Below are 27,413 nucleotides of genomic sequence, written 5' to 3'. Positions count from 1 at the left end.
TTAGTGGGATAAAGAAATTGTTTAGTGAAATAATCTGGAAAAAAGACATAAGGAATAGGACAAGGAAGCCAAAGGCTAGCTTTGTCAGCTTTTATTTTTGACTGTGTGAAATGAAGGATACGTGCACAGTGACTCATCTCGCGTGTGTGCTGACTTATTTGCTGTATCCAGAGGCGCCTCCTGACTCTCAGCATTTAGCACTGGAACAACAATTCAAAAACTAATAACTGGAGTTTTCCATTTTTGACTGGCCATTTCATGTTTTTAATGGACTGAGCTGGAACAGAGCTAAAGAATTTCCAAGTGACAAGTTATTTCCCTAAAAGAGAAATGGTCTACTTAGGATAGGGCATAGCAACTATGAATCTTAACAGTAAAACCAGTTTTCTTTTTTTTTAATTGTCTTTCAAAAGAATTTTTGTGGCCAGCCCAGTGGCCCAGTGGTTAAGTTCACGCTTTCCACTTGGGCAGCCCAGGGTTTTGCTGGTTTGATCCTGGGTGCAGACCTAGCCCCACTCATCAGGCCATGCTGAGGCGGCGTCCCACATAGCAGAGCCAGAAGGACCTACTACTACAATATACAACTAGGTACTGGGGGTCTGTGGGGAGAAGAAGAAAAACAAAGAGAAGAAAAAGAAGATTGGCAACAGATGTTAGCTTAGCTGCCAATCTTTAAAAAAAGAACAATAAATTTTAGGGCTGAGAGTTACTTTTCAGATTTTTAAAAAGTAATTCAAGTAGGAAAAAGAAATGATTCATGTTGCTGATTATTAAAAACTAGTAAACATATGGCTATCTTCCCTAATTTAGCTCAATTTAAACTAAAAATAATTATAGCATGTGTAGAAAACTTATTTTAAACAATATTTTGTGTCTATCTTGATATGAAGGAAAATTTGTATTTTAAAAGACTGACATTTACATCTAAAAAGAATCAGACTGGATTAAATTATTGACAATAAATTCCTTAAGTGTATTGAATTATGGAAGAAGTAATGTGCAAATTACCAGAAAATAAGAATGTGGCGAAGGTGGAGAAGACCCTTGTAAAGCATAGAGTCTTGTTCAGGTAAATGCTGTTATCACTGTGATCAACTTCAAGTAAACATGGAAAGACCATGGGTCACTTATATTTATTTTTCATTCTTAACATTTGAGAGTATACTAATTTTTCTGCTTTATTTTCTTGATACAGCAATGATACTTCCTAAAGCTCTATTTTGCATAACAATTTTTGTTTTACTACTTAAGACTTATATATTGTAAAAAAAAAGGAGTAGATTTACACCTCTTGATGCCTTACTCCCCCAGTTAACTCTTTAACAAAGGTCTATTGGGGTGTTTTGCATTTTTGTGACTACAAACCTGTACATGAAAAATTAGTAAAGTGTAATATTCTATACTGAGAAGATGCAAATAGCTCAGAATTATTAGTTTGTTTTACAAAACGATCTACTAATGAATTCCAGAATATATTATTTAATGCAAACAAGTAGTTGATTGATACTCTTTTTAAACCAATTAAGCTACTACACATTCAAAGTTGGGACGGTGTTTTTTTTCTTGTAAGACCTACCAGGGATCCACAGCTTTACTTTGCATTGTACTCTCCAATAATATCTATTTAGACTTGTTGACCATTGTTTAGGACAGAGGCAGAAAACTATTTAATGTTATCTTCACGCCATAATGCTTTTATCTGTTTCATTTCTTTTCTCCAAAGAGACTGAAAGGAAGTTCACATATGTATACATTTTCAGAGAAGGTTTCGGAAGATGCAACATAATTGCTTTGCATAGCAAAGCATTTACAGGTTTGTTTTTGCTGTTGTCTGGAAGCCAGTTTTACTTTTTCCCTGCACAACTTATACATCCAAAATTACTGCAAAAATCTCCTTTGAAGTTGGTCCGAGTTCTGAGCTGAAATAAATTCTCCTGAGAAAAGTAAAAAAAGCTCCAAGATGATTTCTAGAATTGCTTTCCTTGACTATGTGTCCAGTGTTCTAAATTTTATTAAACTTCTAATGATATTGTTGAAATAGAGATAGTTTTGAAAGTTTACCAATTTACATATCTATTATAATAGCTACTCAGAGAAAGCATTTATTAAAATATCTAGAAGGCCCATATTTCAAAGATCATTGATATTTTTATATACTTGTTCTGCTATTTACACAGTAAACCACAGTCTCTGATAATCTTTGATATATTGCCAACTATTATGTACTCTGTAAATTACTTCAATATGTTCACTTAAAATATCCATTTAACTGGAATGTCTTAATGTAGACAATACTTGGTACTATGCAAAGTGAAAATGAGCGTTTTTCTTTACTGTTTATATAGAGAGCCATTAATTCACATTATTAGTTGGTAGAATCATATTGGTTGACAAAATGTATATTCTCTCTTGTATTTCCCTCCGTTGTGAATCTTGAGCTATTACACTAGCTGTCCATTTAAATGGAAGTCACAACTGGTTTCCCATTTTATTATTTAAAAAAAAGATGACTCTCTTTTTTACTTGGCCCTTTTATCGTATTGACCTTAGGTTAATAAGTACAGGAAACAATCTAAATGTAAAGATTAACTTAATGTTAATATCTTCTAGGCATTAGATCTTGCTTTATTGGGTAGGAAGTAAACATTAAAAGAAAATGAGCTCTTAAAAATGCTATTTCACCACTGTTTGAACCCTCAAGGTACTAAAGGTAATAAACAAAAGAGAAAAGAAGTGGAACCAAAATGTACAAGTACTGGTGTATCTGATGTCACTTCGTTCTTTAGAGGTTCTGCTTATTTTCAGAGAAAACAAATTCTTCCAAAGCATGAAAATTGAGTTTTCATATTTTGTGAATATTGTTTTAATATGGCTTCTTTTAATAAAGTACCCAAGACTTTCTAACTCTTGAAGTTGATTTAAAAAGCAATGGGGTTTATCTTAGGGCCAACAGGTAAAAATCTATGAAGACAGGCTAAAAAAGATTTAGTGCTCTCTTGGGAAGAACATAATTAAGAAAGATTTCACTGAAATACACAAAACTGAACATGATAGAAATAATGTCAAGCAGACTATTTTCCACTTACAGAAGATAACAAGATGAGGGTTCAGGAATGGGACTGGAGGAAAAAGGAAATTCAAGGCAGATGTTGGGAAGTACTTTTTCATCAAATGGATCACAAGTACTTGGGAAAGGAGTCTAAATGGAAAAACTAAAGTTGAAGTGAAATCATTGGGATTGAAGAAATTTTAATATACATTTTAAATGTGAAACATAAGAGAATACATAATTATTTTTATTGTTTAGCATGCTTATTTTGAATTTCAATTAAACAGACCCAAAATAAAGTCATGCAAATCAAACTAATGATAAATTATGAAGAAAGAGAGCGGATGTACTAGTTTTAACAAATAAATTCTTTGACCTACGGCGTGTAAATCACGATTCGACCCAGTGACTCTGGGATAGATGCTCCCCTTCTCATTCTGAGTGATTCTCTTAGTGCCTCTCAGGCACCAGTGTGCCATCTCTGAGTTTTCTTAATTTAGTCTCTTTAAGCATGTACTTTTGAGAACTGTCAGTATTCTAAAGATTGTTAGATTCAATCTCTTAAATGCTATAGAAATTAAATGAATATGTATTAAATTGCATAGCTGGAGCCCAAAATCAGAACTTCTAATATTGCCTGATAATTTCATGTCCTAGGGGAACTTAGAACAACAGATCCGAGACTCTTCTCTCCCAAACGTCTTGACCTCCTATTTTGCACATTTCTAGCCCCGAAACTAAAATCAGTTATTCTCGGAAGCCCTTGTTCTCTTTGATGGGGAATAGTTTTTACAGAATATAATCTGCGTGTTTTCAGTAGGTAGAATTAGGAACTATTTAATTAATTAAAAAATTAGAAGATTATGCTGATATTTCCATTTCATATTAAATATCATAGAGTCAATCATTTTGATTTTAAAACTATATCTCTTATATACTGAAAAATCTATGCCTAACAATATTGGTGTAATTATTTATTTGTTTTGTTCTCAACACACACAGAGATTTTGAAGATAAAAATACCAGCATTGCAACTAACAATGTCTTATGGATGTATTTGAAAGTTGCTTTTGTTTGTAGAATGCTATCAAGTATGCAAGTCCACATCTATGTTCTAAAAAGCATTTGAAGGAGTTATTTTATCCATGCTGGCTGTCAGCAACTTGAAAAACAGATACATTCTTTTCAGTTGGCTTCCCATTTTTAGGAAATTTTTTTCCATTGGATTTTCCTTTGCAATTCCATTTTATTTTTTGAATATTTAAAATATTTGATTATTTCAAACTTCAATACTGAACAACAAATAATATTCAAAGAAATATTCCCACTCTGTCCTCTCCCGTATGTTCTCCCTCACAAAGATAATGATTTATTAATGTTTTTCTTTATATTTAAATGTTGCCTTTGCAAATTTGTGGAAATATGGTATTGTAGTAACTCTAACCAACCAGTTGTCAAAACCAGAAACCAGGAATTATTTTGTCTGCTGTTTAATTTGTTTCTTCTCTTAGATTTCTTGAATCTTTTCTCTCTACCTTTTATGCAGTTTTTTTTCCTGTTCACATCTAACAGCTATTAAATTATCACCCTGCCAATAATCATCTCTCCCTCAAAAACATCATCCACAGCATCTAGAAAGTTATTTTTTCATTTAAATGTACACTGTTATATGTCTCATCGATTCCACATTGCCTCCAGAGCCAAGATTCAAATTAAAATCTTCAGACTAAAAATTAAATTCCTTTTCTATTATAAGTATTTGCCTCCCTAAGTCTAATACGTCTTAGTGCCCCACACATTTCTTTTTTTTTTTCTGCTTTATCTCCCCAAACCCCACAGTACATAGTTGTACATCTTAGTTGCAGGTCCTTCTAGTTGTGGGATGTGGGACACCGCCTCAACGTGGCCTGATGAGCGGTGCCATGTCCGCGCCCAGGATCCGAACCGTGGGCTACCGCAGCACAGTGCACGAACTTAACCACTCAGCCACAGAGCCGGCCCCTGCCCCATACATTTCTGACCCACCTTCCTTTGCCAGCAAGTTACCTATGTTCAAAGAGGGTGAAACAACTTTCATATTATAAAAAAGTACATAATTATATATCATATAAGAAATAATTTCCATAAAAAAAGCTTTGCTGAGCCTTAATAAAGCAATATATTTTGATTTTAGTTGCATAATATATATTTAATGATAAAATTAGTAAGCATAGCCCTAAAAGATCAAGTATTATTTTTCAGCCTCTGATCTACAGAACTGCCTAAATCCGTACTATAGCACATTTGGGATGGACACATGAATTCAGATGCTTTGGGTCCTAGACCTAAGACTTTAAAAACTGAGATCTTGAACAAAAGTAGAGATATATAATAGGATGCGTGAAACTCGCCAAGAAAACACTTTTTCCTACAAACTTCATGTACTTCCTTGATATATTTTATACTTTGTCATTAAAGTCTTGAACAAGGGGTTTCCTGGTAAGCAGAACTATCACTGATTTCACATAATTCTTCTGACTGATGAAACACAAATATCTGTGGGTCTTTGATTTAAAGCTTTAGCCTAAAGCCATATCTTTAATAGGGCATAATTTAGTTTATTTGTGTTGTGTTTATATTTGTAATACTCATTTTACTATTTATGGAACTTTCACATCAAGAAACTGAATATATACATTTAGCTTAATATTAAAGACCTATTGATATTTTATTAACTGTTCTAAATAAAACCCTTGGACAACAATCTAGTTATGTACCAATTTCCCTCTATAAGTACAAACAATGTTTATCTAATGTATTTTTGGCTTACAAAAAATAACGAAGTGCCTGTATTGAAGTCACATTAGACACTTCGTGAATGTGCAAGAATTATATACTAATTACATACTTGAAATCCATTCATTCAAAAGGGTTTAACTAGCCATTAAATTCAAGCAATTATGCCAGGCTATGGGGGATAGAGGGCATCAAAATGAATAAAACTGCATTACTATTCTTAAGGAGTTTACAATATAGAAAGAGAGAAAGCTTAATAGAATAGTCACTGTTCTGCAAAGAAGTGTAAGATAAATGCTACGAAATTCCCTTACCCCTCCTCAAAAAAGAACCAAAATAAAGGAGGAGAAAACAAAATTACCTAGGAAGTTCCTGGTGGAATTTCAGTTCTTAGAAGGGAGAGCTTGGGAGAAGCAGCTCAGGAAACAGTGTCTCATGGAAAGCTAAGGGATGGAGAAGCTCGAACTGGATCACGACACTGTGGAGACGATTGCAGGTCAAAGAGGCTTACTCCAAGGATAACGGCTGTGGATGTCAGAGACGGAACGACGCACTTGGTAGGATGACAGATGTTCTTGAGGAAAATGTTAACTTAGAAAGTGGACTAATTATGGATCAGCCAGTATTGATAGTTCAAATGAAATCTCAATATGTTGTTCTGGGTCTTGTTAAGATTCTAATCAAATGTGAATGCTTATTGCTTGCTGATGAGCCTCTCTCAGAATAAAAGTGTATCAATAACTGTGACGGGTCTGAGATTTACCCTACTTGTAAGTTAACAAGTTGGCCTGCCACAGATCCATGGATTCTGGCAGAAGACACGAGACTCCTGGGCCAGAGACAAAGGACATGAGGACTCACAGTAAAGCAGTAGCAAGCCTGTCAACACTTCCTCCGGCTAGTTCCTCAGACCACAATTCCTGCAGGAAGATGGAGTGCTTTTTCAATTGAGTGCTTGCATTCAAGATAATACCTAACAAAGAAGACCTTGGCATCAAGTCCAATTATGTGTATTGCAAGAAAATCTCCACATATAATTTTGATTTTCATTTGTCATTAAAAACAATTCAATAAAGAGTAATTTGAAAAAAGAGTTCAATAAGCTTAAATAGCATTGGAAATATAGTAATTACCAGTCAAGTCTCTATTGTAAGTAAACTTTGTATGTGTCCACCACCATGCCAGAAGTTGAAGAGACAAAAGAAATCCTAGATGAAATCTGTGCTTTCTCAGAATTTACATGTTAACTAGGAAGGTAAAAATGCAAGCATAAATCAAAAAAGGAAATTAAGTACTTACAGTACAGACTAAAAGTATAGTAGATACATAAATAGAAAAAATTAAAAATAATAGTTCTTATAATAATATATCAGATTATGGTTTATTAGTTCAGAACCGGTTATCATATGTGGAAAAGAAGCTGTTTCAACATTTATATGTTTCTACCTTATGTGTAGTGAGAGGCAGTATGCACAGTCGTTGTAAGTGTACACCCTGGATCAGCACCTTAGCTGAAATCCAGCTGTTTGACTTAGAACAAATTATGTTAACCTCCCTAGTCCTCTAAGACTTCATCCACAAAATGAGCATAATAATTGCATCGAATTCTTAGCTTGGTATAAAACTTAAATAGTTAATACATGTAAAATTCTTATAAAAGTGTCTATGACCTAATAACCACTCCATATATTTTAGCTTCCACTGTTATTTCCAAGTACCAAGTGCTTGTCTCTATCAGGCACACATTTATTTACTTGATGCTATTTCTTAGGAGATCAGGTACCACATTGGATTTATCATATCCGCAATGCCTGCACATGTCAGATCTATTACAGCCATGTTACACTTACTTAAAAAAGGGTTGGTGGGGGGCTGGCCTGGTGGTGTAGTGGTTAAGTTCGTGCACTCCCCTTTGGCAGCCTGGGGTTGCAGGTTAGGATGCCTGGTGTAGACCTACCACCATTCATCAAGTCATGATGTGGTGGCATCCCATATAAAAAGTAGAAGATTGGCACAGATGTTGGCTCATGGCTAATCTTCCTCAGCAAAAAGAGGATTGGCAACAGAAGTTAGCCCAGGGCCCATCTTCCTCACCAAATCAAAAGTGGGGAGTCGAGGGATGGCCCGGAGGGAAGAGAAGGGAAGAAGGAAGGAAGAAAAACAAGAGAATTGCAAAAACAGTGAATGAAAATAGTCCCTTTGCTTGAAAAACTCCCATTTTATCAGTGAGACAGACGCTCATACATTTGATTTAAACACAGCTGTAGCCCTGTGGTGAGGGGCAGAGGGTGCGGCACCAGGACGGCTGTCGGAGAATGGGGTCTGCGGAGGTTGGGGGTCGTGGGTGGAGGCATTCTGTGCAGGGGAAATGGCGTGAATGTGGATATGGGATGGGAAAAGACACAGACTCTATAAGGAAAAAGCAGTTCAGTGTGGCCTCAGGATTTTGTTCAAGGGGAAAACTGAACACCCTAAGCCATAGTGTAAATTGGATCCAGACTTAGCAGGACTTGGTGTGTCATTACATTTTCCGTATTTAAGAAGACGAACTCAAAGGTGGGGTTTTTTTCTGGTGTTTTTATTATTATTTGTTTCTATTTATTAATGTGTATATTTTACATTTCTGGTATTTTGCAGTTGTTTTGAAGAAAAAGAAAGATAAATTAAGCTTTGCTTTAATTTTGCTAGTTTTGGGTAATTTTACATGGTGGCTATTTATGTTAAAAATAAGCATGTGTAACATGTTTTATCACTCTGCCATGGGAAATTTGATCTAGTCCCCATGCTAAAAGGCCCTCTGAAAGATGAAGACATAGGGCTATGATTCGGTAAATCACAGTGCCAGCGCCGGGCTGAAAAGGGCCTCGGGTTTTTCCGCGGCCCCACCGCAGAATCCTCTCGACGACGTCGCCACCAAGCGGTGGTCGAGCCCCTGTGGGAAGAGCGGGCCGCCCTCACGCCGCAAATAAAACTAGAGTGAGCCAAACTTTAAATATAAGCAATAAAGAGTGGTGTTTTTAAGTTAAAACATGTACAATGCTGATCTTTAATGCCCCCAGTTCCTAAAGAAACATCTCTGTTTCACATAGAGTTTGAGGATTAGATTCGAAACAGTTACTTTCTAACCTTAAGAAATATTCATTTTAAAATATTTCTTTCTATACACAGTGTTCTGCACAGAAGACAGCAAAAGCAAGAGGAGCCAGGAATTAACAAACATGAGCAGAAGTACTGCAAAAGGAAAGCAGGAAGGGGACAGACGACACACTGCAAATGCAGACTGTGCCTCTGCTATTGGCCCTTGCATTTTATTTCTATGTAAGAAATGAGCACAACTTTATTATAAAAGATTCATTAGCGTCACAAGTAATGGTAGATCAGCTAGTGTTTTGATCAACCCAAGAAATAAGCACTTGGATGTTTAAAACACTTGGCAAGACATAGGCAGAATCTGAAATGAGTTGAAGGATCACAGATAATGAAGGATGTGCTGCTTGTCCTCAGAATACACAGTGTTCTGGCTTCTGATGCCAGCAGAGGCTCAGGAAGTAATTCTATTAAGCTCGTGCTACAAATCCTTATTGATGTCATAAGGCAACTACAATAGCAAAAACAAAACTAAATAAAACACTTGATCCAACTCTGAACCAAAACAGAACTTTCTGTGGAGAAGAGAATATAAATTATTTATTCTGTGAGAACAGCAGGTAACAGTCTTTATTCCTTCTCTCAATAAAGATAGAATTGTTTATGGATCAACTTCAGCACCGTGTAGTTCGAAGTAACTCTTTTCTGAATTAGTTTCATTATTATAGGGGAAACCATCAAACTATAGGTAGCATAGAATGTGGCAACAAGATATGTCCAGATTCTGTTGCCAAAATTTTACTCCTTCACATACCTCAAAGTTGTTTTTATTCATTTATATATTCTTATACTCTGCTTTGTTCCAGAATCACACATACACGCATGTGCACATACACCTGTGCACACACGCACACCCCAAAAGGATTTAGTGTATAGTTAAGTGACTTAGAGTGAGGAGAAAATAAGGGAGAGAAAAATATAAAACCAGGCTCAAAAAGCCATCCCAGGCGGTCCAGTGAAGTTGCTAAAAGCAAGAGATGATCATTAGATGAACCTAAAAATAGGCTCTAAAACCTTTCTCCTCAGTCTCACTGGGGCATAATTATTGTCATTTCAAAACTGCTTGTTCTGTTGACTGCGTCCGCACTCTCTGTGGCTGCCATCCGAGGTCGTTAGTCTTTCAAGCAGTTTGTCAGAATGATTGGATGTTGCTTTTGGGTTCCCCTGCTGATGAGAAAGTCAGCAAAGCTTTTAGGACTGAGTACGGGAGAGCACTCGGCAGTGATGGAGTCGTTGTGCCCTGTGAAGTTATGTGAAGAATCTCTCTCCCATCCCAGGCTCCCCCTCGGAGCCGCTCTTAGGTGCCTGAAGTTAGTGGGCTCGGCATTCCACGCTGTACCAACTGGACCTGAAAGCCTTCCTTTTTCCTTTCTATCTCAGTTGGGATTCATTCTTAAATATTACTATATTACTACAAAGCAAGCGAGGTTTTTTCCCTTTTTTCATTTTTTGGAGGAAGAACAGGGCAGATGCTTAATCAGTAGAGCCAAAGCCACTGCATTTTGAGGAATAAATCCCATATAAGCAATTTTCAACTCATTTGATTAAATGGAAAGATATTTTAAATGTAGCCTGTAATCAAATACAACTGAAGATTTAATAGAATTTACTGAAAACAAAAATACAATCTTCGTATGACTTGAATCACAGTACCTCATTCAAATACAGCCCCTACAAATGTCCGTTTCTACTTGTCAAATAGTAAAGCCAACTATAGAATACGTCGCACCATGACTCCTAAAGTCACCGTTCTAGGAGTTGATACACAGTAATCTATTTACCCTCGCAGAGACCCTATGAGATGAGAATTACTCCTATGTGACAATGAGAAAACTAAGGCACAGAGAGATTACGTAACTTGCCTAGAGTCACAAAGCTGATTGGTGGCAGAGCCAGGATTCACATACACCTGCAGTCTGGTTCCCAAGCCCATGATCTCATCCACTAGGCCCTTCTGCGTCTCAGAGAGGGTGTCAAGTTTCTATGCTGACATATCTTCCAGTATTAGGTTTTCAGTCTTATCATCATTCATTTTGGTCCCAGAACCAGACGACGGTACCTTTGTTTGGACAGTGCTTAGCTAATCTGAGATTATTTAGGTAGAATGAAAAAAAACAATAAACCAGAATTAATCCTAGGTGTAATATCTCTCTTTGATAGAATTAGGGAAGCCATTTTAACATTTTGTGGCTTGTTTTTTTTTCATTTATAAAGTTGGAATATTCATATAATTCTTTTCACAATCATAAATGGAAGCTGAGCATGAATGTGACTATATAAGTCAAAATAAACTCCTGACAGATCAGTGTTGCATAAAGTAGTACTCTAACTAGTAGGACATCTCCTGAAGGAGTCTGCTTGATTTTTTCTCAACTGGTAAAGTACATGGACCATGGGTATAGGGTCCCCTAGGACGCCTGCAAAAATGTAATTATAGTACCTTTACTTAGACCGACTCATCAAAATTCCTGGCAGCTTGGCATAATAAAAATACGCATTTTATTAAGCTCCCATGTGATTTTTATATACTAGAATTGGATAATAGTTGCTCTTGAACAAGCCTTGGTTCTCCAACCTGCCAACACATTCAGTTCACGTGGGAACTTTGAAAGTTAAGCTGAATAAATCAGAATCTTGGGTGGTTATGGGGCCTGAGCATCTGATGCTGTTAAAGCTTGCCAGCTGCCTCACGTCACCTGTGCACTCAGGTCCCAGGACCACTGCCTGCCTTCAAGTTCACAGAAAACGATGGAAAAGGGAGTACACCTTTTCTGACTTCAATAATTTCGGAATTATTATTACATCACTAATTATAAAAATGATCATCTTTGCCAAGTTATTCTTTTTGACCTGTGAAAATCATGTTGAAACACATGTCCTGCCCTCACTTTCACGAGAGTAAGTACCCTGGAAGCTGCTGTATCGATTTCCTTTTCACCATTACAATGGGAGCATCTGTGGTCCAACAAGATCATGGAACAGTGGGCTTGATCACATGGCTTCTGGGGTTGTTTATAATTGTGTTGGTGGAGTGTCCTGCCCTGACAGCATATGAACATACTAGGGAATGAAATGCTTGCATACATGCTGATCTTCGAGAGTCAGTTATGCTCCTGAGACTTAAATACTGTTCATGAGTGACGCTATACAGCCCATTAAATCTCCTCACTCTTTCCATATGGAAATGCTTTGCTTAAAACTGTTCCCTAGGGACAGAGAAAAAAAAAGAGGAAATTATTTTCAAAATATGTGGGAATTTTTACCGGGACATATTATATACTATATGCTCAAGTGACAATTCTGAATGGACCGTGATGACCCAAGACTTTAATTTTTGATTTAGTCTGACATTAACATCTTAACTTCTCAGTTCAGCAAATTCAAGTTCAATAGTGTAATGAAGTTAGATGCCACACTTAATGCTCCTTTTGGAATGTACTTAGGGAAATTGATTTAGGCCCTTTTTATCCTGGGGAAATACGATTTTATGCTCTTAACTTTGAAAATGAAAACAATATGTAATAAGATGAACACTGATATGCACAACAAAAATAAATGGGTCTTAAGAACTGATTCGCTCGGGATGTGTCCCTGAGTCACTCTGGTAGCAGAAGCAATAGATATTTGGAGAGAAAGCCTGATAAGTGATAGAGAAAACGAAATATGACATCGCGTAGTGAAATACGACCAAAGTTTCTGATAGTTATCTTAGCTTAAAAGCTTTAAGAAATATGCCACACTTCAAGATAATACAGGGGAGAAGTTATTGTTGCCTTGCACACAACTGAGGGCAAATCAAATTTTCTTAGCCAATGGAGATGCCCATGGATTGCAGACGGTGTTCACAAATGATGCCTTGGAGATGATGATGTCAGCTTTACATGCGAGGTAAAAGTCCAGTGGCTGGGATTTTGACAGCATGTGTTCCACTTAATAACAGTAAAAAATAACTTTATATACTGTTTTGCACATGTGCCTACTATTCTGCAAGAAAAATGCAATGTAGTAAACAAAGGCAAACAGATTATGTGTGGTTAGGCAATGGTATGTTCACTTTGATGTTCCTTTTTTTGCATTTCAGTTATATCATGTTGCTCCATGCCATCAAGTACCTGGTTCCTACTAATTTAAGGCTAATAAATCAATGAGTTCTGTGATGATCAGGTATCTTGTGTAATGACCCCATTCCCAGAATCTTTCTGTAGTGACCATATTAGACTTACAATCCAATAAGACTACATTTGACACATCAACCTAGAGTCAATGGGCCATTATATTTTAAAACTGTACAACTCAAAAAGTGCTGGCCGGTGATGCGATAAGGAGCTTGCTCTGGAAAATAAATCAATATACCGTTTCCTTCACCACGAAAATCTTTCTATGGGGGCCGGCCCCGTGGCCAAGTGATTAAGTTCACATGCTCCGCTTTGGCGGCCCAGGGTTTCACTGGTTCGGATCCTGGGCGTGGACATGGCACCGCTCATCAGGCCACGTTGAGGCGGCATCCCACATGCCACAACTGGAAGGACCCACAACTAAATAATATACAACTAGGTACTGGGGGAATTTGAGGAAAAAAAAGCAGAAAAAAATAAAAAGAAGATTGGCAACAGTTGTTAGCTCAGGTGCCAATCTTTAAAAAAAGAAAAAGAAAATCTTTCCAAACAACTGTCAGCTGAATCTGTGTGCTTTATGATAAAATTGATTTACCTGCTGGTGCAAGCACCTCATCTTGGTGCAGACCAGTAGCAAATAGTTCACAAACTTGGTGGCCATCTGAGGACTGGATTTTGAGTAACACTGCTTAAAACGTTCATTTACCTCTATAATGCCTGTTGTGAGTTGAATGGTAGCCCCCCAAAAGTTATGTCCCTGTCCTAACCCCCAGAACCTGTGAATGTGGCCTTATTTGGAAAAAAGATCTTTGCAGATGTTATGAAATATCTTGAAATGAGATCATGCTGGATTTATCTAGGTGGGCCCTACATTCCATGTCAAGTGTCCTTACAAGGGAGAAGACACAGGGAGCAATTGGAGAAAAACAGGTGAAGTCAGAGGCAGAGACTGGAGTTATGCGGCCACAAGCCAAGGAACAGCTGGAGCCCCCCGAAGCTGCAAGGGCTCTCCCCTCAAGCCTGAGAGGCCGTGCAGCCTCCAGCACGGTGAGAAAGTACATCTCTGTTGTGCTAAGCTGCCCAGTGTGTGGTGATTTTTCTGGTAGCCCTAAGAAACTAATGCAGGGCCATAGCTTCTTAATGTTACGTTAACTCCTAAAAATGTCATCACATACATTCTTTAAGAAATATGTTTTTGAGAATATAACATACATTATATATACATACATACATGCATAGATACATATAGAAATATATATATTTGTCAAGTACAGTGATTACACAGGAAATTAACATTTAATGGTTGCAATTCATATTTTTTAAAGGTCTTATAATTAAGCAAGGGACTCTCTCCCATTTAATTCAAGTACATTTAATTATCTGCTAAACACTAAGAATTAAATTAGCCACTTGTCACAAATATCTCTCCCATATTTTTTCTGAGTAGAAGGGATTTTTTTTCTCTTCCACAGAAATGCCATGCCATGAATTCTAATAATAATGAACCGGACAGGAATTTATGGTATGTGGTCAATATCTGTGAGTTTCACAGGTTCATTCTGATTTCTGCATACACATATACGTATACCTAAACATGCAGAAATATAAACACATATGCTCATACTACTACAGGCAAAAGTTGAGAAGATACTCATATGTGAGCTCATGACTTAAATGTAAGAAATTCCCCTCAAGATTCTATTTCCAAGTGCAAATAGATTTGGAAAATGATTGTGAGAATGCACTATAATTAGCCTGACCACTTTAGTTTTTGTTCTCTTCTTTCAAAAGAGAAGGAACAGGGTGAATTTCATCACAGTGGACCACAGCATACAGGCTCTGGAGTCCCAACCTGTCAGGAACGAAACCCTTCAGGGATCTCTCACCAATATCACTTTTCCCTTTCTCAAAGCATTTATCCTTCCATTCACTACGTACAGTTGCACCTGCATGGTACATTCACATTCACTGCTGGAACTGCCAAAAAGTGACTTACAGTTACCATGTTTCTGTTAAAATTAGCGGGGCTCTTTCTGTCTGTGAAACATCTGCTCTGAGTGATACCGTGGCAGCTGTGATGACCTAATAGGAAGCTGAGCACTTCAGGATTCAATTGTACAAAAGGGGCTTTGAGGAGGATGATAAATGACCTAAATTAGATGACGAGTTTTAAGTACCTAATTTTAACCTCACCCATAATGAATGCTTTTTCCTCAAGCCACTTTGCACCTGTCGCTCTTGGAAATCGAGTAAAACGTTGCTTGTTTAGTTCAAGTTGCCTTCTCAACAGATTGTTAAGCAGTGCCTGACGTGGTGGAATGACCCACTACATTGTGCCTTTTAAGACTTTTCTTTTCAGTTTCCTCTAATTTCCTATGGTCTTAAAAGGCAGGACTATCTCCAGAGATGCACATATATCATAGAAATAAATATTATAAAAGCCTATATATCATTCTTAAGAATTTTTTCACATTTTTAACACATTTCATTTTTAGACTAATCAATATGTTTTCTCTAAAAGCTTTCTGCAATGACAGTATTTTGATTTAATTTTATATTAACATGTCTACATTGCTAGGTAAGTATGTGCACTAGATAATATATGATTATTAAGAAGGTGCTTATCCATCCCTTTAAAATTATAAAGGTAACTGCATTCTTGTCTTTGAAAGCAACCTCTTCCTCACCCATCCCATCCTTTTTCATACTCACGTTGGAGACGGAATAGTGAAATAATTCTTATCATCTTGAGATCAATATAATAGCAATATCCTATTTACAAATTACTTTCAGAACAATATAATATCTTCTTCGTTCCTCAGCATAGGGTCATTGAGGTAAGTTTCTCCGTGACAGATAAAGGAAACAAGATCCAGGTAGTTTAACTGCAATGATAAGGTGAAGTCTAAACTGACACATAGGTTGGGTGTGATTTTCTTTCATTAGTTTTATTATATGTTCTTGCCAGTATATATACTTGATAAAGGAAAGGGAGTCCTTTCAACACACTTTCAACCATTGGTCACAATGCTGTGACTTCTGTGTGTGAAAAGGCACAAAATGCCCAAGTCTTTTATTATTTTCTTTATTAAATTGCTTTTCCAAAATTATCAGAGTAAATCTTTCACATAAGAACTCGTAAAATAATACAGCGGTCTGTGAAGAAAGCTGCTATATGTTCTCCCCAAACCTTTTCCATTTAAATGCCTGTCTCCAACAGGTAATCAATATTGTCTTTGCCCTACTCTAAAAATATGCAAACATCTACACACATGTAAGGGGTTTTATTTATTTATTTTATTTATTAACATCTCTTTTTAAGAAAATGTATTAATACTATAGACACTACTTTCCACCTTGCTTTTCTCTCTGAATAATACATCATTGGCATATCTCAGGTGAGTAGATAAAGAACTCAACCCAAGACGTGCTCTCACTTTAGGCCATAGCTGGCATTTACAGTGGTCAGTGGTGAAGGTGACCCTCTGGCCTGCTGGCCCCTTGACCCCTTCCCTCTGAATGTCTTTTTGTGCTTCCTTCTGTGGCATCAATCCAAGTTGAGAACCTAGAGGTCCCAGGTATATGCCAGGAAGAGCGACTTCTACATGTCACTTTTTTCATATCATCTGCTTTTCATGGTTCCATTCAAAAGCACATACTCCTGCTTTATCTCCTGGCACTTAGAGGACACATTGTCTTAGAGAACGCCTCAGCCTGGGTATGTGTCTCCTGCTGTCCTTTCCCCCTTTCCTGGCTTCCTTCCCTCCGAGTCTATCTAGACAGCTCCAAGTGTCTGTGCCCATGACGAGCTGGAGGCCACCTGAGGGGAGAGGCAGGCATGTTTTGAGGAGAGCCTCCTCTCTGTGAGGGTTCTGTAACAAGACACTCTTCAGGCACTTTCTGAAAGAGCAGCCCTATCAGAAGGGACAGATGCGCACTCTGCAGGGAGAATCACCAACTGTCCAGCCCAGGCGCACTCAGAGCTGGCGTGGGGCCAGATAAAGCAGACTCAGGAGAGCAGCAGGAGCCATCTGAGCTCCAGTAGCTGCAGGTGGATTGACCATTCCTTTGATGGGGAGTTAGCAAGGACTTGGGATCCAAAGAGTCTACCTAATGAGTCACACAAGATATTGTTAGCTGGGTAGCTTCCTCTTCCTTCTAGTGGCATATTTATATATATACATATATAAAATGACTCAGCTTCCATGCAGTTACAAGTGGCTGTTCTAACCCTCAATACTCTATACCTAGATGCAACATTTTTTATTTTCTTTTAGATTTCGCTCTGCACTCCCCCATCTCTTACTTAATATCTACCTCAGAACTCGGCTTCCTCAAAGTTGTGCGTTATTCCACAGTTTTCACCATATTCAAAACTGTTACTTACGATATATTTACATTCATATACTCAAAATGGACTTCTTATTACTGTAACTTTTAGAAAACTGGAGTATGCATATTTTTCTAAATCTTGCTTTTCTCTTTTAATATTAGCTTATGGAATTTTTTCCATATCTTCTGTAATAACCATAATTCATTATTTAAAATGATGCAGAATACTTCATAGTATGAATGTACAATAATGTACTCAGCATCTACCCATTGACAGACCTTCATGTTGTTTCCACATTTTTGCAAAACTAATTACTACAAGTAACATTACACAATAAAAATATTACAGGCTAGTTTCCCAGCAATGGGCTGTCAAATTTACGTCAGCACCTTTGATCCAGCCCTACAAAGTAAGTGTCATTGCTTTTTACAAATTTACCAGTCTTACAGAAAATTATCTCATTTTTACTTTGACTTGTATTATTCTATTACTATTTACTGTTTAGATTTGCTTTTCTATGATTTCTCTACTTGTATCATTTTTCTGGTTTTTTGTCTTGGATTTTGGTAATTTTCACTTCAATTTAATGATAATAATCCTCTGTACTACAAAAATATGTCTATGTAGCTTATTTTTCTATTGACCCCATTTATGACATTCTAAAAATGTTTTCTATAGTTAAGTAATCTTTTATCTTTTTCCCAGCTTCCACATTTCTGGTCTTGTTTCAAAATTCTCTCCTGCCATATTTTTTAGTCTCTTAGATTTACTGAAATATTTCAATTATTTCAATATATACACAATTTGTTATTAGATGCAGTATAATAGGGTCTGTTTTTGTTTTCTCCTGGCGGACAGTTACTTAATGTTCTTAATGAGTTTGCTTTCAACCTCCAGTGTGATTGTTGAGAGAGTCACCCTGCCGTGGGCCCCGAGCGTCCTTTATGCCCTTGCTGACGAGCGGGAAAGAAGGCTCTCACTCATGGCACTGTATCCAGACAATTCCTCTGGGTTGCGTTTGCAGACATAGCCTAGAAGGACAAAGTCCTCTCTCCCTCTGAGACAAAGAGCAGGTTTACCTGCCCCTCATTCTAAAAGTGGCCTTTTCCCCAGACTCAGCCTTCCTATTCTGTAATGCACCCAGCGCAGGGGCAGGCGTGCACCAGGGCCACCTCCTTCAACCCCAGGTCACTGGAAAGGGAAAGGGAACCCGTGTAGACGTGCTCATGTTCCTTACTGTACTGTCAAAAATAAGTCCTCTTTCTCTCAGCCAAGAGCCTTGCATCTTCTGTCAGGATCCATTCAATAGTAAAAGCCTAACTCAGTAGCTTGTAACTAGAGTAAAATCCTCTCTCCCACAGCAGTGATTTAGATAAATGTCTGCACAACCAAACATACACAAACACACGAGCTCCATGGCAGTCTTGTAAACATAGTGTGCTCTTGGTTATTTTTATCTCATTCTAATTTTTGAAAATATATATATAAATGTATGTTTATATCTGTGCTTAATCGAATTCTCCTTGGAATTTGCTTTGTTCACTTGATTGCTGGACTGTCTCATCCACAAAGGTCTATGACTCTGTCATCTCTTTTGGGAGTATATTTTTTAATGTAAAATAACAATCCATATTTTCTTCCTTGGTACTTTTCATGTCAAATTTCTCTTTGTCATTAATCTGTCACTTTCAGATTTCTTTTTGTTTGCATTTTCCTGGTACAATTTACTCATTCTTTTATTTTGAAACTATTGTTTCCACGTTGACTTAGGTGTGTCTTTTATAACAATTACATCTTTTATAACAAATTTGCAGCAATTACATGATATAATTGTTATAATTTCACTGTAGGAATTTCTAAATTAACAAGGGAAAAAGGCAATAAAAATAAATTAAGTCATAAAACGTAAGGAAAGAAAAAACAACAATAGATATTGGTAAAAGTAGTACCCAAATTAAGATAGAATTAATTAAAAAATGAAACTAATAAATAATTTCTTCAGCAAATTGCGATAAATAGAGATGATCCATTTTGACTAAACGTTTACACTTGGTTCCTGGTGAGAACTTTCTCCCTGGCTTGAAGACAGGCACCTTCTTGTGTCCCACGCGGTGGACAGAGAGAGAGCAGGCTTTCACAGTCTCTTCTGAGAGCACTAACCCCTCCCTCTGGCCCCACCCTCACGACCTCATCCAACCCCAGTTACTTCCCAAAGGCCCCGCCTCCAAACGCCATCGCGTTCGGATTAGATCTTTAAAACTGAGTTTGGTGAGGGAGGGACGAAAACATTCAGCTCACAGCACGTTCCATTTGCATTTCTTGTAATCATATCTAAAACTCAATTTTTCCAATAATTATATGGAAATAGAATAAAAATACCATCTCAATTAAGATGCTTTATCTGTTTCTTTCCAAACCCACTAGTAATGAGCCTTTGGAATATTTTTATTTCCCCACTCCCCCTCTCTTCCTCTCTCAAATATTTAATCTTAGGAATTTTACTGAGATAATTCTAAAGTCTTGAGATTCGTATTTACAATGTGTCTCTTCTGTTTCAAGATTTTTATCTATCCTTAAAAGTATAAAATCTTAGTCCCATTGTCACTCATTTACATATAGCTACACATAAAAGAGGCAACGCTTATTATTGACTGTCAAATTTATGTCTTTAGAGTATCCTTTAAGTATTTTCTGCAGATAAAGAGGGGCATTCTATTAATTTGTGCTCATCTTTCTTTTGCACTGTTCTATTCGTGATTTTTAGAGTAAAGATGCCAATATGTTTAATGGTGAATCTGGAACCAGATTCTGCTGCTTCCTGTCTGGGACACTTAGGAGTGGGCCTCGGTGTTTTCATATGTAAATTGGAGATAATGAAATCATCCATCTCGAAAGATTGATCTATAGCACATACAACGATGATTAGTATATTGAGCACAATTATCCATGCTAGCCTATCTTTACTGGGGACAGATTTTTTGATGATAAACGTTTTCTAACAATAGTCTGTGAATATTATTCTACCACCATATAGTTTTCAAAGTCACTGTAGAGAAGTCTGGTTATAAACTGATTCTTTTTTCTACTGTGTTGCTTAAAATATTTTCTTTATACTCAGGATTTAGGAATGACTATGGACTTTTTTTTTTTTCTTTGCTGAGGAAGAATCACCCTGAGCTAATATCTGTGCCAATCTTCCTTTACTTTGCATGTGGGTCACTGCCACAGCGTGGCCACCAATGGATGGTTCCCATGGCTGGGAACTGAACCTGGGCTGCCAAAGTAGAGTGCCCTGAACTTAACTACTCGGCCATAGGGCCAGCCTCTATGGATTTTTTCCTTAATCTTATCTTGGGTTTGAAAAGTTCTTAAAGATTTCAGACCTATGTCTCTACGAGGGAAAAGCCATCTTCTGTTATTTGTGAGTTACATAAAAATTTGCTTTTTAATTTCCAAATGTACTTGGTGTGAATTTTTAACCATCATTTCATTATAGATTTCTAATCTAATTGCTTATTGTTCACAAAATAAAATCTATATTACATTGTTTCAAATATTAAAATTTCCCTGTAGGTTAGTATGGAGTCAATTTCTATAAAAATTCCGTGTATGTATGTATAGTCTGTCTTTGTGCAGACAAGGCAAGTTTCCATGTATTTATTAGATCAAGTTAGTCAGTTGTGCTGTTTTATGTCATCAAAGATAACTTTATAGAAAATTTTTTTGATTAACAAATTTCTGAAGGAAGTATATTAAATCTCCCAACATGGTGTTGGATTTGGTTGATTTTCCTTGTAATATGTTTTCTATTTTTCCTTATATTTAATGAATATATGATTTTTAGTCATAAATATTACATTTGGATTTTTTGTGACTTTTTTCATTATATAGTACCTTTTAAATTATTTTCACTTTCAATTCTACTCTATCAGATATTGGTAACTTTTTTTTAGTAATTTCTTTATTTTGGCATTTTCTGTACAGATTTCTACATCAATGCCTCAATATTACCTTTCTGTTAGCTACTCATCTCTTCAACTAAGTCCAGTAAAGCAAATATTCTATTAAATTTTTTATTTAAAATTTTTCTTATTATTTTTTCTACTGCTTTTAATTTGTATTATCCTACTTTCGCTTATTAATTTCTTTGTTAGAGAGTTTTAAACACACTTTGCTATATACTTTTTGGAATATTATGATAACATTTGACTTTTCTTTGAAAGCATGCTCATTCCTTTACTGCCTATCCTTTGTGAAATCTGTCTCCCTCCATGTGCTCTGGAACTTCAGTTTGAAAGGCTGCCCTTCCAGTCGTGTGCTTTTATTTAGATGTGCGCAGGTGCACACACGTGTGTGTTTCCTTTTTCTCTCTCTGTGCACCCACTTTCTTTTTTGGTGGTTTGACAGGCCTTCATCTGGCCTAACATGGTCCCCTGCTCAGATCCAGATCTAATCCTTGTACCTGAGGCTATTCATCCGCAGCAACAAATCAAGGGCTGGGATGTTGCCTTGCCCTGATCCTATTGTACGGCCATGTATCTCTCTGTTCCCTCATACCATTCCTAGAAGTAGAGCAACAAGGTCCCAGCACTCAGGCAGGGTTGTAGTTGATTTTAGGCACCCAGCCCAAGTAGGGGAGCTCACACCGTAATTTCAGGTGCTGAGTCTGGCTTTTGCCTCCCACCATATGGGAGGAGCTCTAGTCCCTGTTACCACATAGGAAGAGCATCTTGACAACCACCACCCATTTACACCGGGAGCCAGACACTTTTCAATTCCTGCTGCCGGCTTTCTTTTGTTTCTTGTCCACAGAAATGTTTAGATTGTTTTATAATATGGCTATATCTTCTTTTTCAATATTAAAGAAAATTGCAATGGGAGTGAGTTTTACAACCTTGAAAGTTAACAATGTTATTTAACTGGAAGTGTTTAATTCACTTCTATTCTATCTGAAGGGCATAGAGTTATAAATTTCCTTCATTTGTTCTTCCTCAGCTTTCAGCCTGACACAACCCCAAACATGTAAATAGCTGCACGATGTTTTAGTGTTACTCATACCAATACCTTCTTGGCCTCAAATAATACTTTCATTTAGAATAGAAATATATAATACACTGTGCCACATACTTTCAGGGTTTTTTTTGCTTTAAAATGTTCATCTTTAAAGATCACAGCCTCTAGGATACGTAATTTTAAAACTAATTTTGGAGGATTATAGCCACATCCTCACTTGTTTCTCTTTAGACAAAATAGCTAAGCAGCTATCAAAGGCTTTGACGGTATAGTTTGTGAAACATTAGATAAAAATCTTAAAATGATATCTGATCTTCAACCAGAAAAAAAATTCCTATATTTGACTGAAGGGTTCTTACTTTTTAAAAATGTATTTTCTCAGTCATTGCATGCAAAAATTTTTCAAAGAAAATGTCATATTGTTCTATAATGAAATGAGAAAATGCAATGATATTTGGTGGACAACAACTTATTAATCTATAATTTGAAGAGCTTTGTAGCAGAGTGTGTAAGAGGACAGCCAGACTGGGCTGGGCTGTCAGCATAAATCCTGGCTCTCCCACCTAAGAACAGTGTGACCTTGGGTGAATTATTCCACTTTTCTCAACTTCAGTTTCCTTATGTTTAAATGGAAAAAATAATAATACTTATTTTATAAGGCTGTTATCAGAAGTAAAGAATTAAATATATTTTGAAGGCTTAGAACAATACTTTACCCATACTAAACAAATGGAAATATAAAAATTCTTTAAATTTGCAAAATCAAGTCTGTTACTCATCATATGAGTTTTCTTATCAAAGATGAGATGTCAGTGATTTCTAACTGCAACCTGGAATATCCATTTCTCACTGGTGTATATATTTTAACTTCTATCTCACTTTGTTAGAGGCCTCTATACTTATAAAGTGAAAAATAGAAAATATCATTGTAAACTCAATCATTTCTGCTTTCTTTCTAAGATGATGACACATTTCCTTTTATCCAAAACATGAAATAATAAAGATAACAAAACTGTGTTGACTGAGTTAGTATTATTCAGCAGCCAGTCTATGCAAAATAAGAATTTCCAGCCTTGAAACAATGACCTCTTTATACTAGACTTACTTTTTCAAATAACCAATGTAGTTTTATGACATCCTGTGGGGAAATTTTGAACAGGTGCCTGTGAGGGTTAATTTTATTGGTCAACTTGACTGGGCCACTCGATGCCCAGATATCTGGTTAGACATTATTTCTGGGTGTGTCTGTGAGGGTGTGTCCAGAAGGGATTAGTATTTGAGTTGGTGGACTGAGTAAAGCAGATGGCCTTCTCTCATGTGGGTGGGCATCAGCCAACCCATTGAGGACCTCACTAGAACAAACAAGAGGAGGAAGGTTGAATTCTCTGCCTGACTGCCAAGCTGGGACATCCATCTTCTCCTGTCCTCAGAGCCCCTGGTTCTCAAGCCTTCAAATCTGGCCTAGAATCTACACCATCAGCTTTCTGGATCTCACACCTTCAAACTGTAACGGGGCTTCCTGGGTCTCTAGCGTGGAAACAGTAGATCATGGGACTTCTCAGTCTCCATAGTCAGTGAACCAATTCCTTATAATAAATCTCAAACTTAAAGAAATTCTCAAAGGGTAGTGGAACATATCAAAACAATACAAAAGCCAGCTTGAAGGGACTCCTCAGGCAAGTCTGGAAAAAGTTGACCATCAAAATACACAACAAATTTACAAAACTTCATCTAACCACACACTTAAAATGGGTAGATAGGTAGATGGTAGATATACACATAGATAGTGATGTATTATAACAATGATTTCATGTGTTTACATAGATAAAACAACTAGTAAATAAGAAAGAGAGAAGAAAATCCCATCCATATAGTAGCATACCAAAAGCTATCCACAGAAGGAATGGTGGAATTAGATAATCACCATTTGGCAACTACCTCAGTAATAATTATTTCAGAATCTTCAATAAAATTAATAAATAATTTAATAAAATTGATTCAAGAAAATTCAAAAAGCAATTTAGTGAAATATTTACATACTCTCGAGCTATCTACCCGCAAATTATTTATTAACAATGAAGAAAAATAACAAATATGTAAACAAAGTTACTTTATCATGCAGAAACTTGGCAATCGCTTTTTAATCAAATTTATGTTCTACACCACCTGAGAGGAGGCAGTGAGAAGAACACACAGTCAATTCTGTGCTATTCTGCCCCAAATGGATGAACTGAAGCTACACGTGAGGAAACATCAGACAATTATCAATTAAATAGCTTACAAAATGATTGGCTCATGTCTTCAAAAATGTCAAGGTCATGAGAGTCCAGGAACGATGAGGAACCAGGAGTCTAGAGAGACGAACACCGGCCGCACCACAGTGGCCGGGACTGATTCACGGGCAACTGGCGTAACGTAAATGGGTTCTCTGAAGGAGTGGAATGCAGTCCTTTGTGCTAGTTCTGCAAACATTCTGTAAATTGAAATTGCTCCAAATTATATATTTTTAAGAAATGCATGTAGAAACTATAAAAATAAACAGGATTACCTCAGGTGGTGGGGGAGATGAGCAGTCTATTTGGAGAAGTGGAAAAAGGACTGAAGAGAAGCCAGATTTATCTGCATGTAGGATGTGTGCAAGTTTGACTTGGAGTCTCAAACACACACAAAACAAAATGACATTTTGGTAAGTTATCCAGAAACATTAAAACCCAATGGAACAAACGAAACAAAATGCGCATCAAGTTAGAGGCACAATCACATGATGACTTTAAAATACAGAGATTTGACTGTAGATATACCCTAGAAAGAAAAAGAACTTCAAAAAATATTAAACTCTTCTCTGTAGTTGTTATTTATGAGCGATGCTAGTTTCATTCTGAGCCTGGTGTGCATGTGTGTGCGCTGTGGGATAAACCAAATGAGGAATTGCACTAACGTCATTGAGAACAGGAAAAAAGGAGATACAAAGGTGAGATGATTGAGTTTCATAACATCTCTCTGGTCCTTAGTTTGAATTGGAAGTAACAGTAAGAACTCATGATAATTTTCTGTTAAAGTATACATATCTTGTAGCTCAGACTACAGAAAAGACTAGATACCATTTCCCAGTAACAAGAATTAGGATCCTTGGAAGACCGTGTGACACAGGGTCTGAGTCAGGAAATGCCCAAGATGAGCCTGCAGCATATTGTCATAGCAGAAAACAAGGAAGTTCCCCAAACTATGTTTCAAATAGATTCAAGAGCTAAAGCTTGAATTTATTCTTACAACTTTTTGAAAAAATTATTATATAGAAAACTGGATTTTTTCAATTAATAAAAATATTTTTGGGCCTGGCCCGGTGGCGCAGCAGTTAAGTTCGCATGTTCTGCTTTGGCGGCCCAGGGTTCACCAGCCCGGATTCCAGGTGTGGACATGGCACCACTTATCAAGCTACACTGTGGCAGGCGTCCCACATATAAAGTGGAGGAACATGGGCACGGATGTGTGCTCAGAGCCAGTCTTCCTCAGCAAAAAGAGGAGCATTGGTGGCAGATGTTAGCTCAGGGCTAATCTCCATCAAAGCAACAACAACAACAACAACAACAACAAATATTTTCATAACTTTTTAGTCTATGTCCAGTATTTTTTCTGGATTAATCTTCTTAATATTTTTAAATTACATGATTTTTTTCCTTTGATGTTCACATAGTTTATCTCTAAAATGTAATTATGGTTTGAAATTATTTATACAACTTTATGAGTAGACTGTGTGTGTCTGTCCATGTATGTGTGTGTGTACTATACAGGGGTGAGATGTGTCCTTGAATGGTGTTCAAAAAGGACTCGCATTTGGGAGCCTTGTTGCAATGTCTGCCTGGACGAAGGTCTGCTCTCCAGCTCCGAGGTCACGGTGCTGTCAGACAGGCCGGCGGCTCTCCCAGTACCAGCGGTGAGAGAAGCTGCGCATGGGAGCGAGGCTTCCGGGGAACTGTGGGTTCAAAACAGATGTTGAGGCCTTGCTAAGAATGAGAACTATTTAAAACTCTAAAACCTAGTTGTAGCAAGAAAATCTTTTTTCCTGAAAATAGGAAAGCAGTATCTGAAACTATATGCAGATAATATTTGTGACAAATGTGTCTAAACTAAAACAAGATCATGTCTTTGAATAAAAACACACGTTTTAATCTCATACCGTGAAGCATTGGTACAAATGTCAAACAACAATTCAGAGACACACACAAGAAAGAAATTTCTTTTATTGCATGTGGCTGATTTGATCATGTTCAAAAGTTCCCTCCCATAATTTATGGGAGGAGGCAGTGGAGGACTTTTAATCTCACATTTTAAACTTGACCCAATCTTGTAACTGAAAATTTTCTGATAGGCGCTGTTCAGCACAGTATGAAAATTAAGTGTTTGGTTGCTCAGTGGCTTGTATAGCCTCCCTCCCATCCTGCTTGTCTCCCCTAAATGAGAGGTGGAAGTAGAGACTAGAGGAGGCTTGGTCACCCTTGTCGCAATAGCGGAGACAGGGCCCTCCGCCTCCCCGTCGCCTCCTGCTCTTCCTGGTCCACCTGAGTTGCTCTTTGCGACTAAATCTGTAGCTGCTCTAATTCTGCTCTAGTTGTGATTTTTGCCAATCAAGGCCAGGCAGCCTTCTTCAGAACCCAGGTGCTGGTAAGGCTATAGACTCTGGGATCTGGCTATGACGTATCTGTCCAGCACACAGGGAAGGCCCCGAGGCGGCAGGCACAGAGCCACCTCACCCCCACCGTCACACCCTCACTTGGAATCTTCTTAGCCAAATGTCTACTACTTGTCTAACCCAAGAAATGAAAGAGGCAGGGGATTGCTAAGCCTCCAGGTCTCCCTCTGCCGCCAACAATGCATGGTTAAGTTGATAACCCGACATCCCAGGTTGATAGAGGGGCTGGCTTTGAGATCATATCCTTTGAGAGTTCTTAAAATTGAGTTGAGCACAAGCCTCTAACTCTAT

General features: G+C 37.3%; 1 long non-coding RNA gene across 5 annotated transcripts in view; it reads right to left on the bottom strand.

Annotated features, from left to right (window-relative positions):
* The window catches only part of LOC138920871 (uncharacterized), a 48,903-nt gene extending 23,871 nt beyond the window's left edge, over window positions 1-25,032 (bottom strand). Inside the window, exon 1 of one of the 5 annotated variants that reach the window (XR_011432806.1) lies at window positions 24,714-25,032. This is a non-coding gene — a long non-coding RNA (uncharacterized lncRNA). The remainder of the gene's footprint in view (window positions 1-24,713) is intronic. The other 4 variants (XR_011432807.1, XR_011432810.1, XR_011432809.1 and 1 more) reach the window with 4 other exon arrangements.
* Between the last annotated feature and the right edge of the window lie 2,381 nt (window positions 25,033-27,413).

Source organism: Equus caballus, chromosome 26 (assembly GCF_041296265.1).
Source record: "Equus caballus isolate H_3958 breed thoroughbred chromosome 26, TB-T2T, whole genome shotgun sequence".
Lineage (NCBI taxonomy): Eukaryota > Metazoa > Chordata > Mammalia > Perissodactyla > Equidae > Equus > Equus caballus.
The sequence above is the reverse complement of the archived record's forward strand: the minus strand, read 5'-3'. Positions and strand labels throughout refer to the sequence as shown.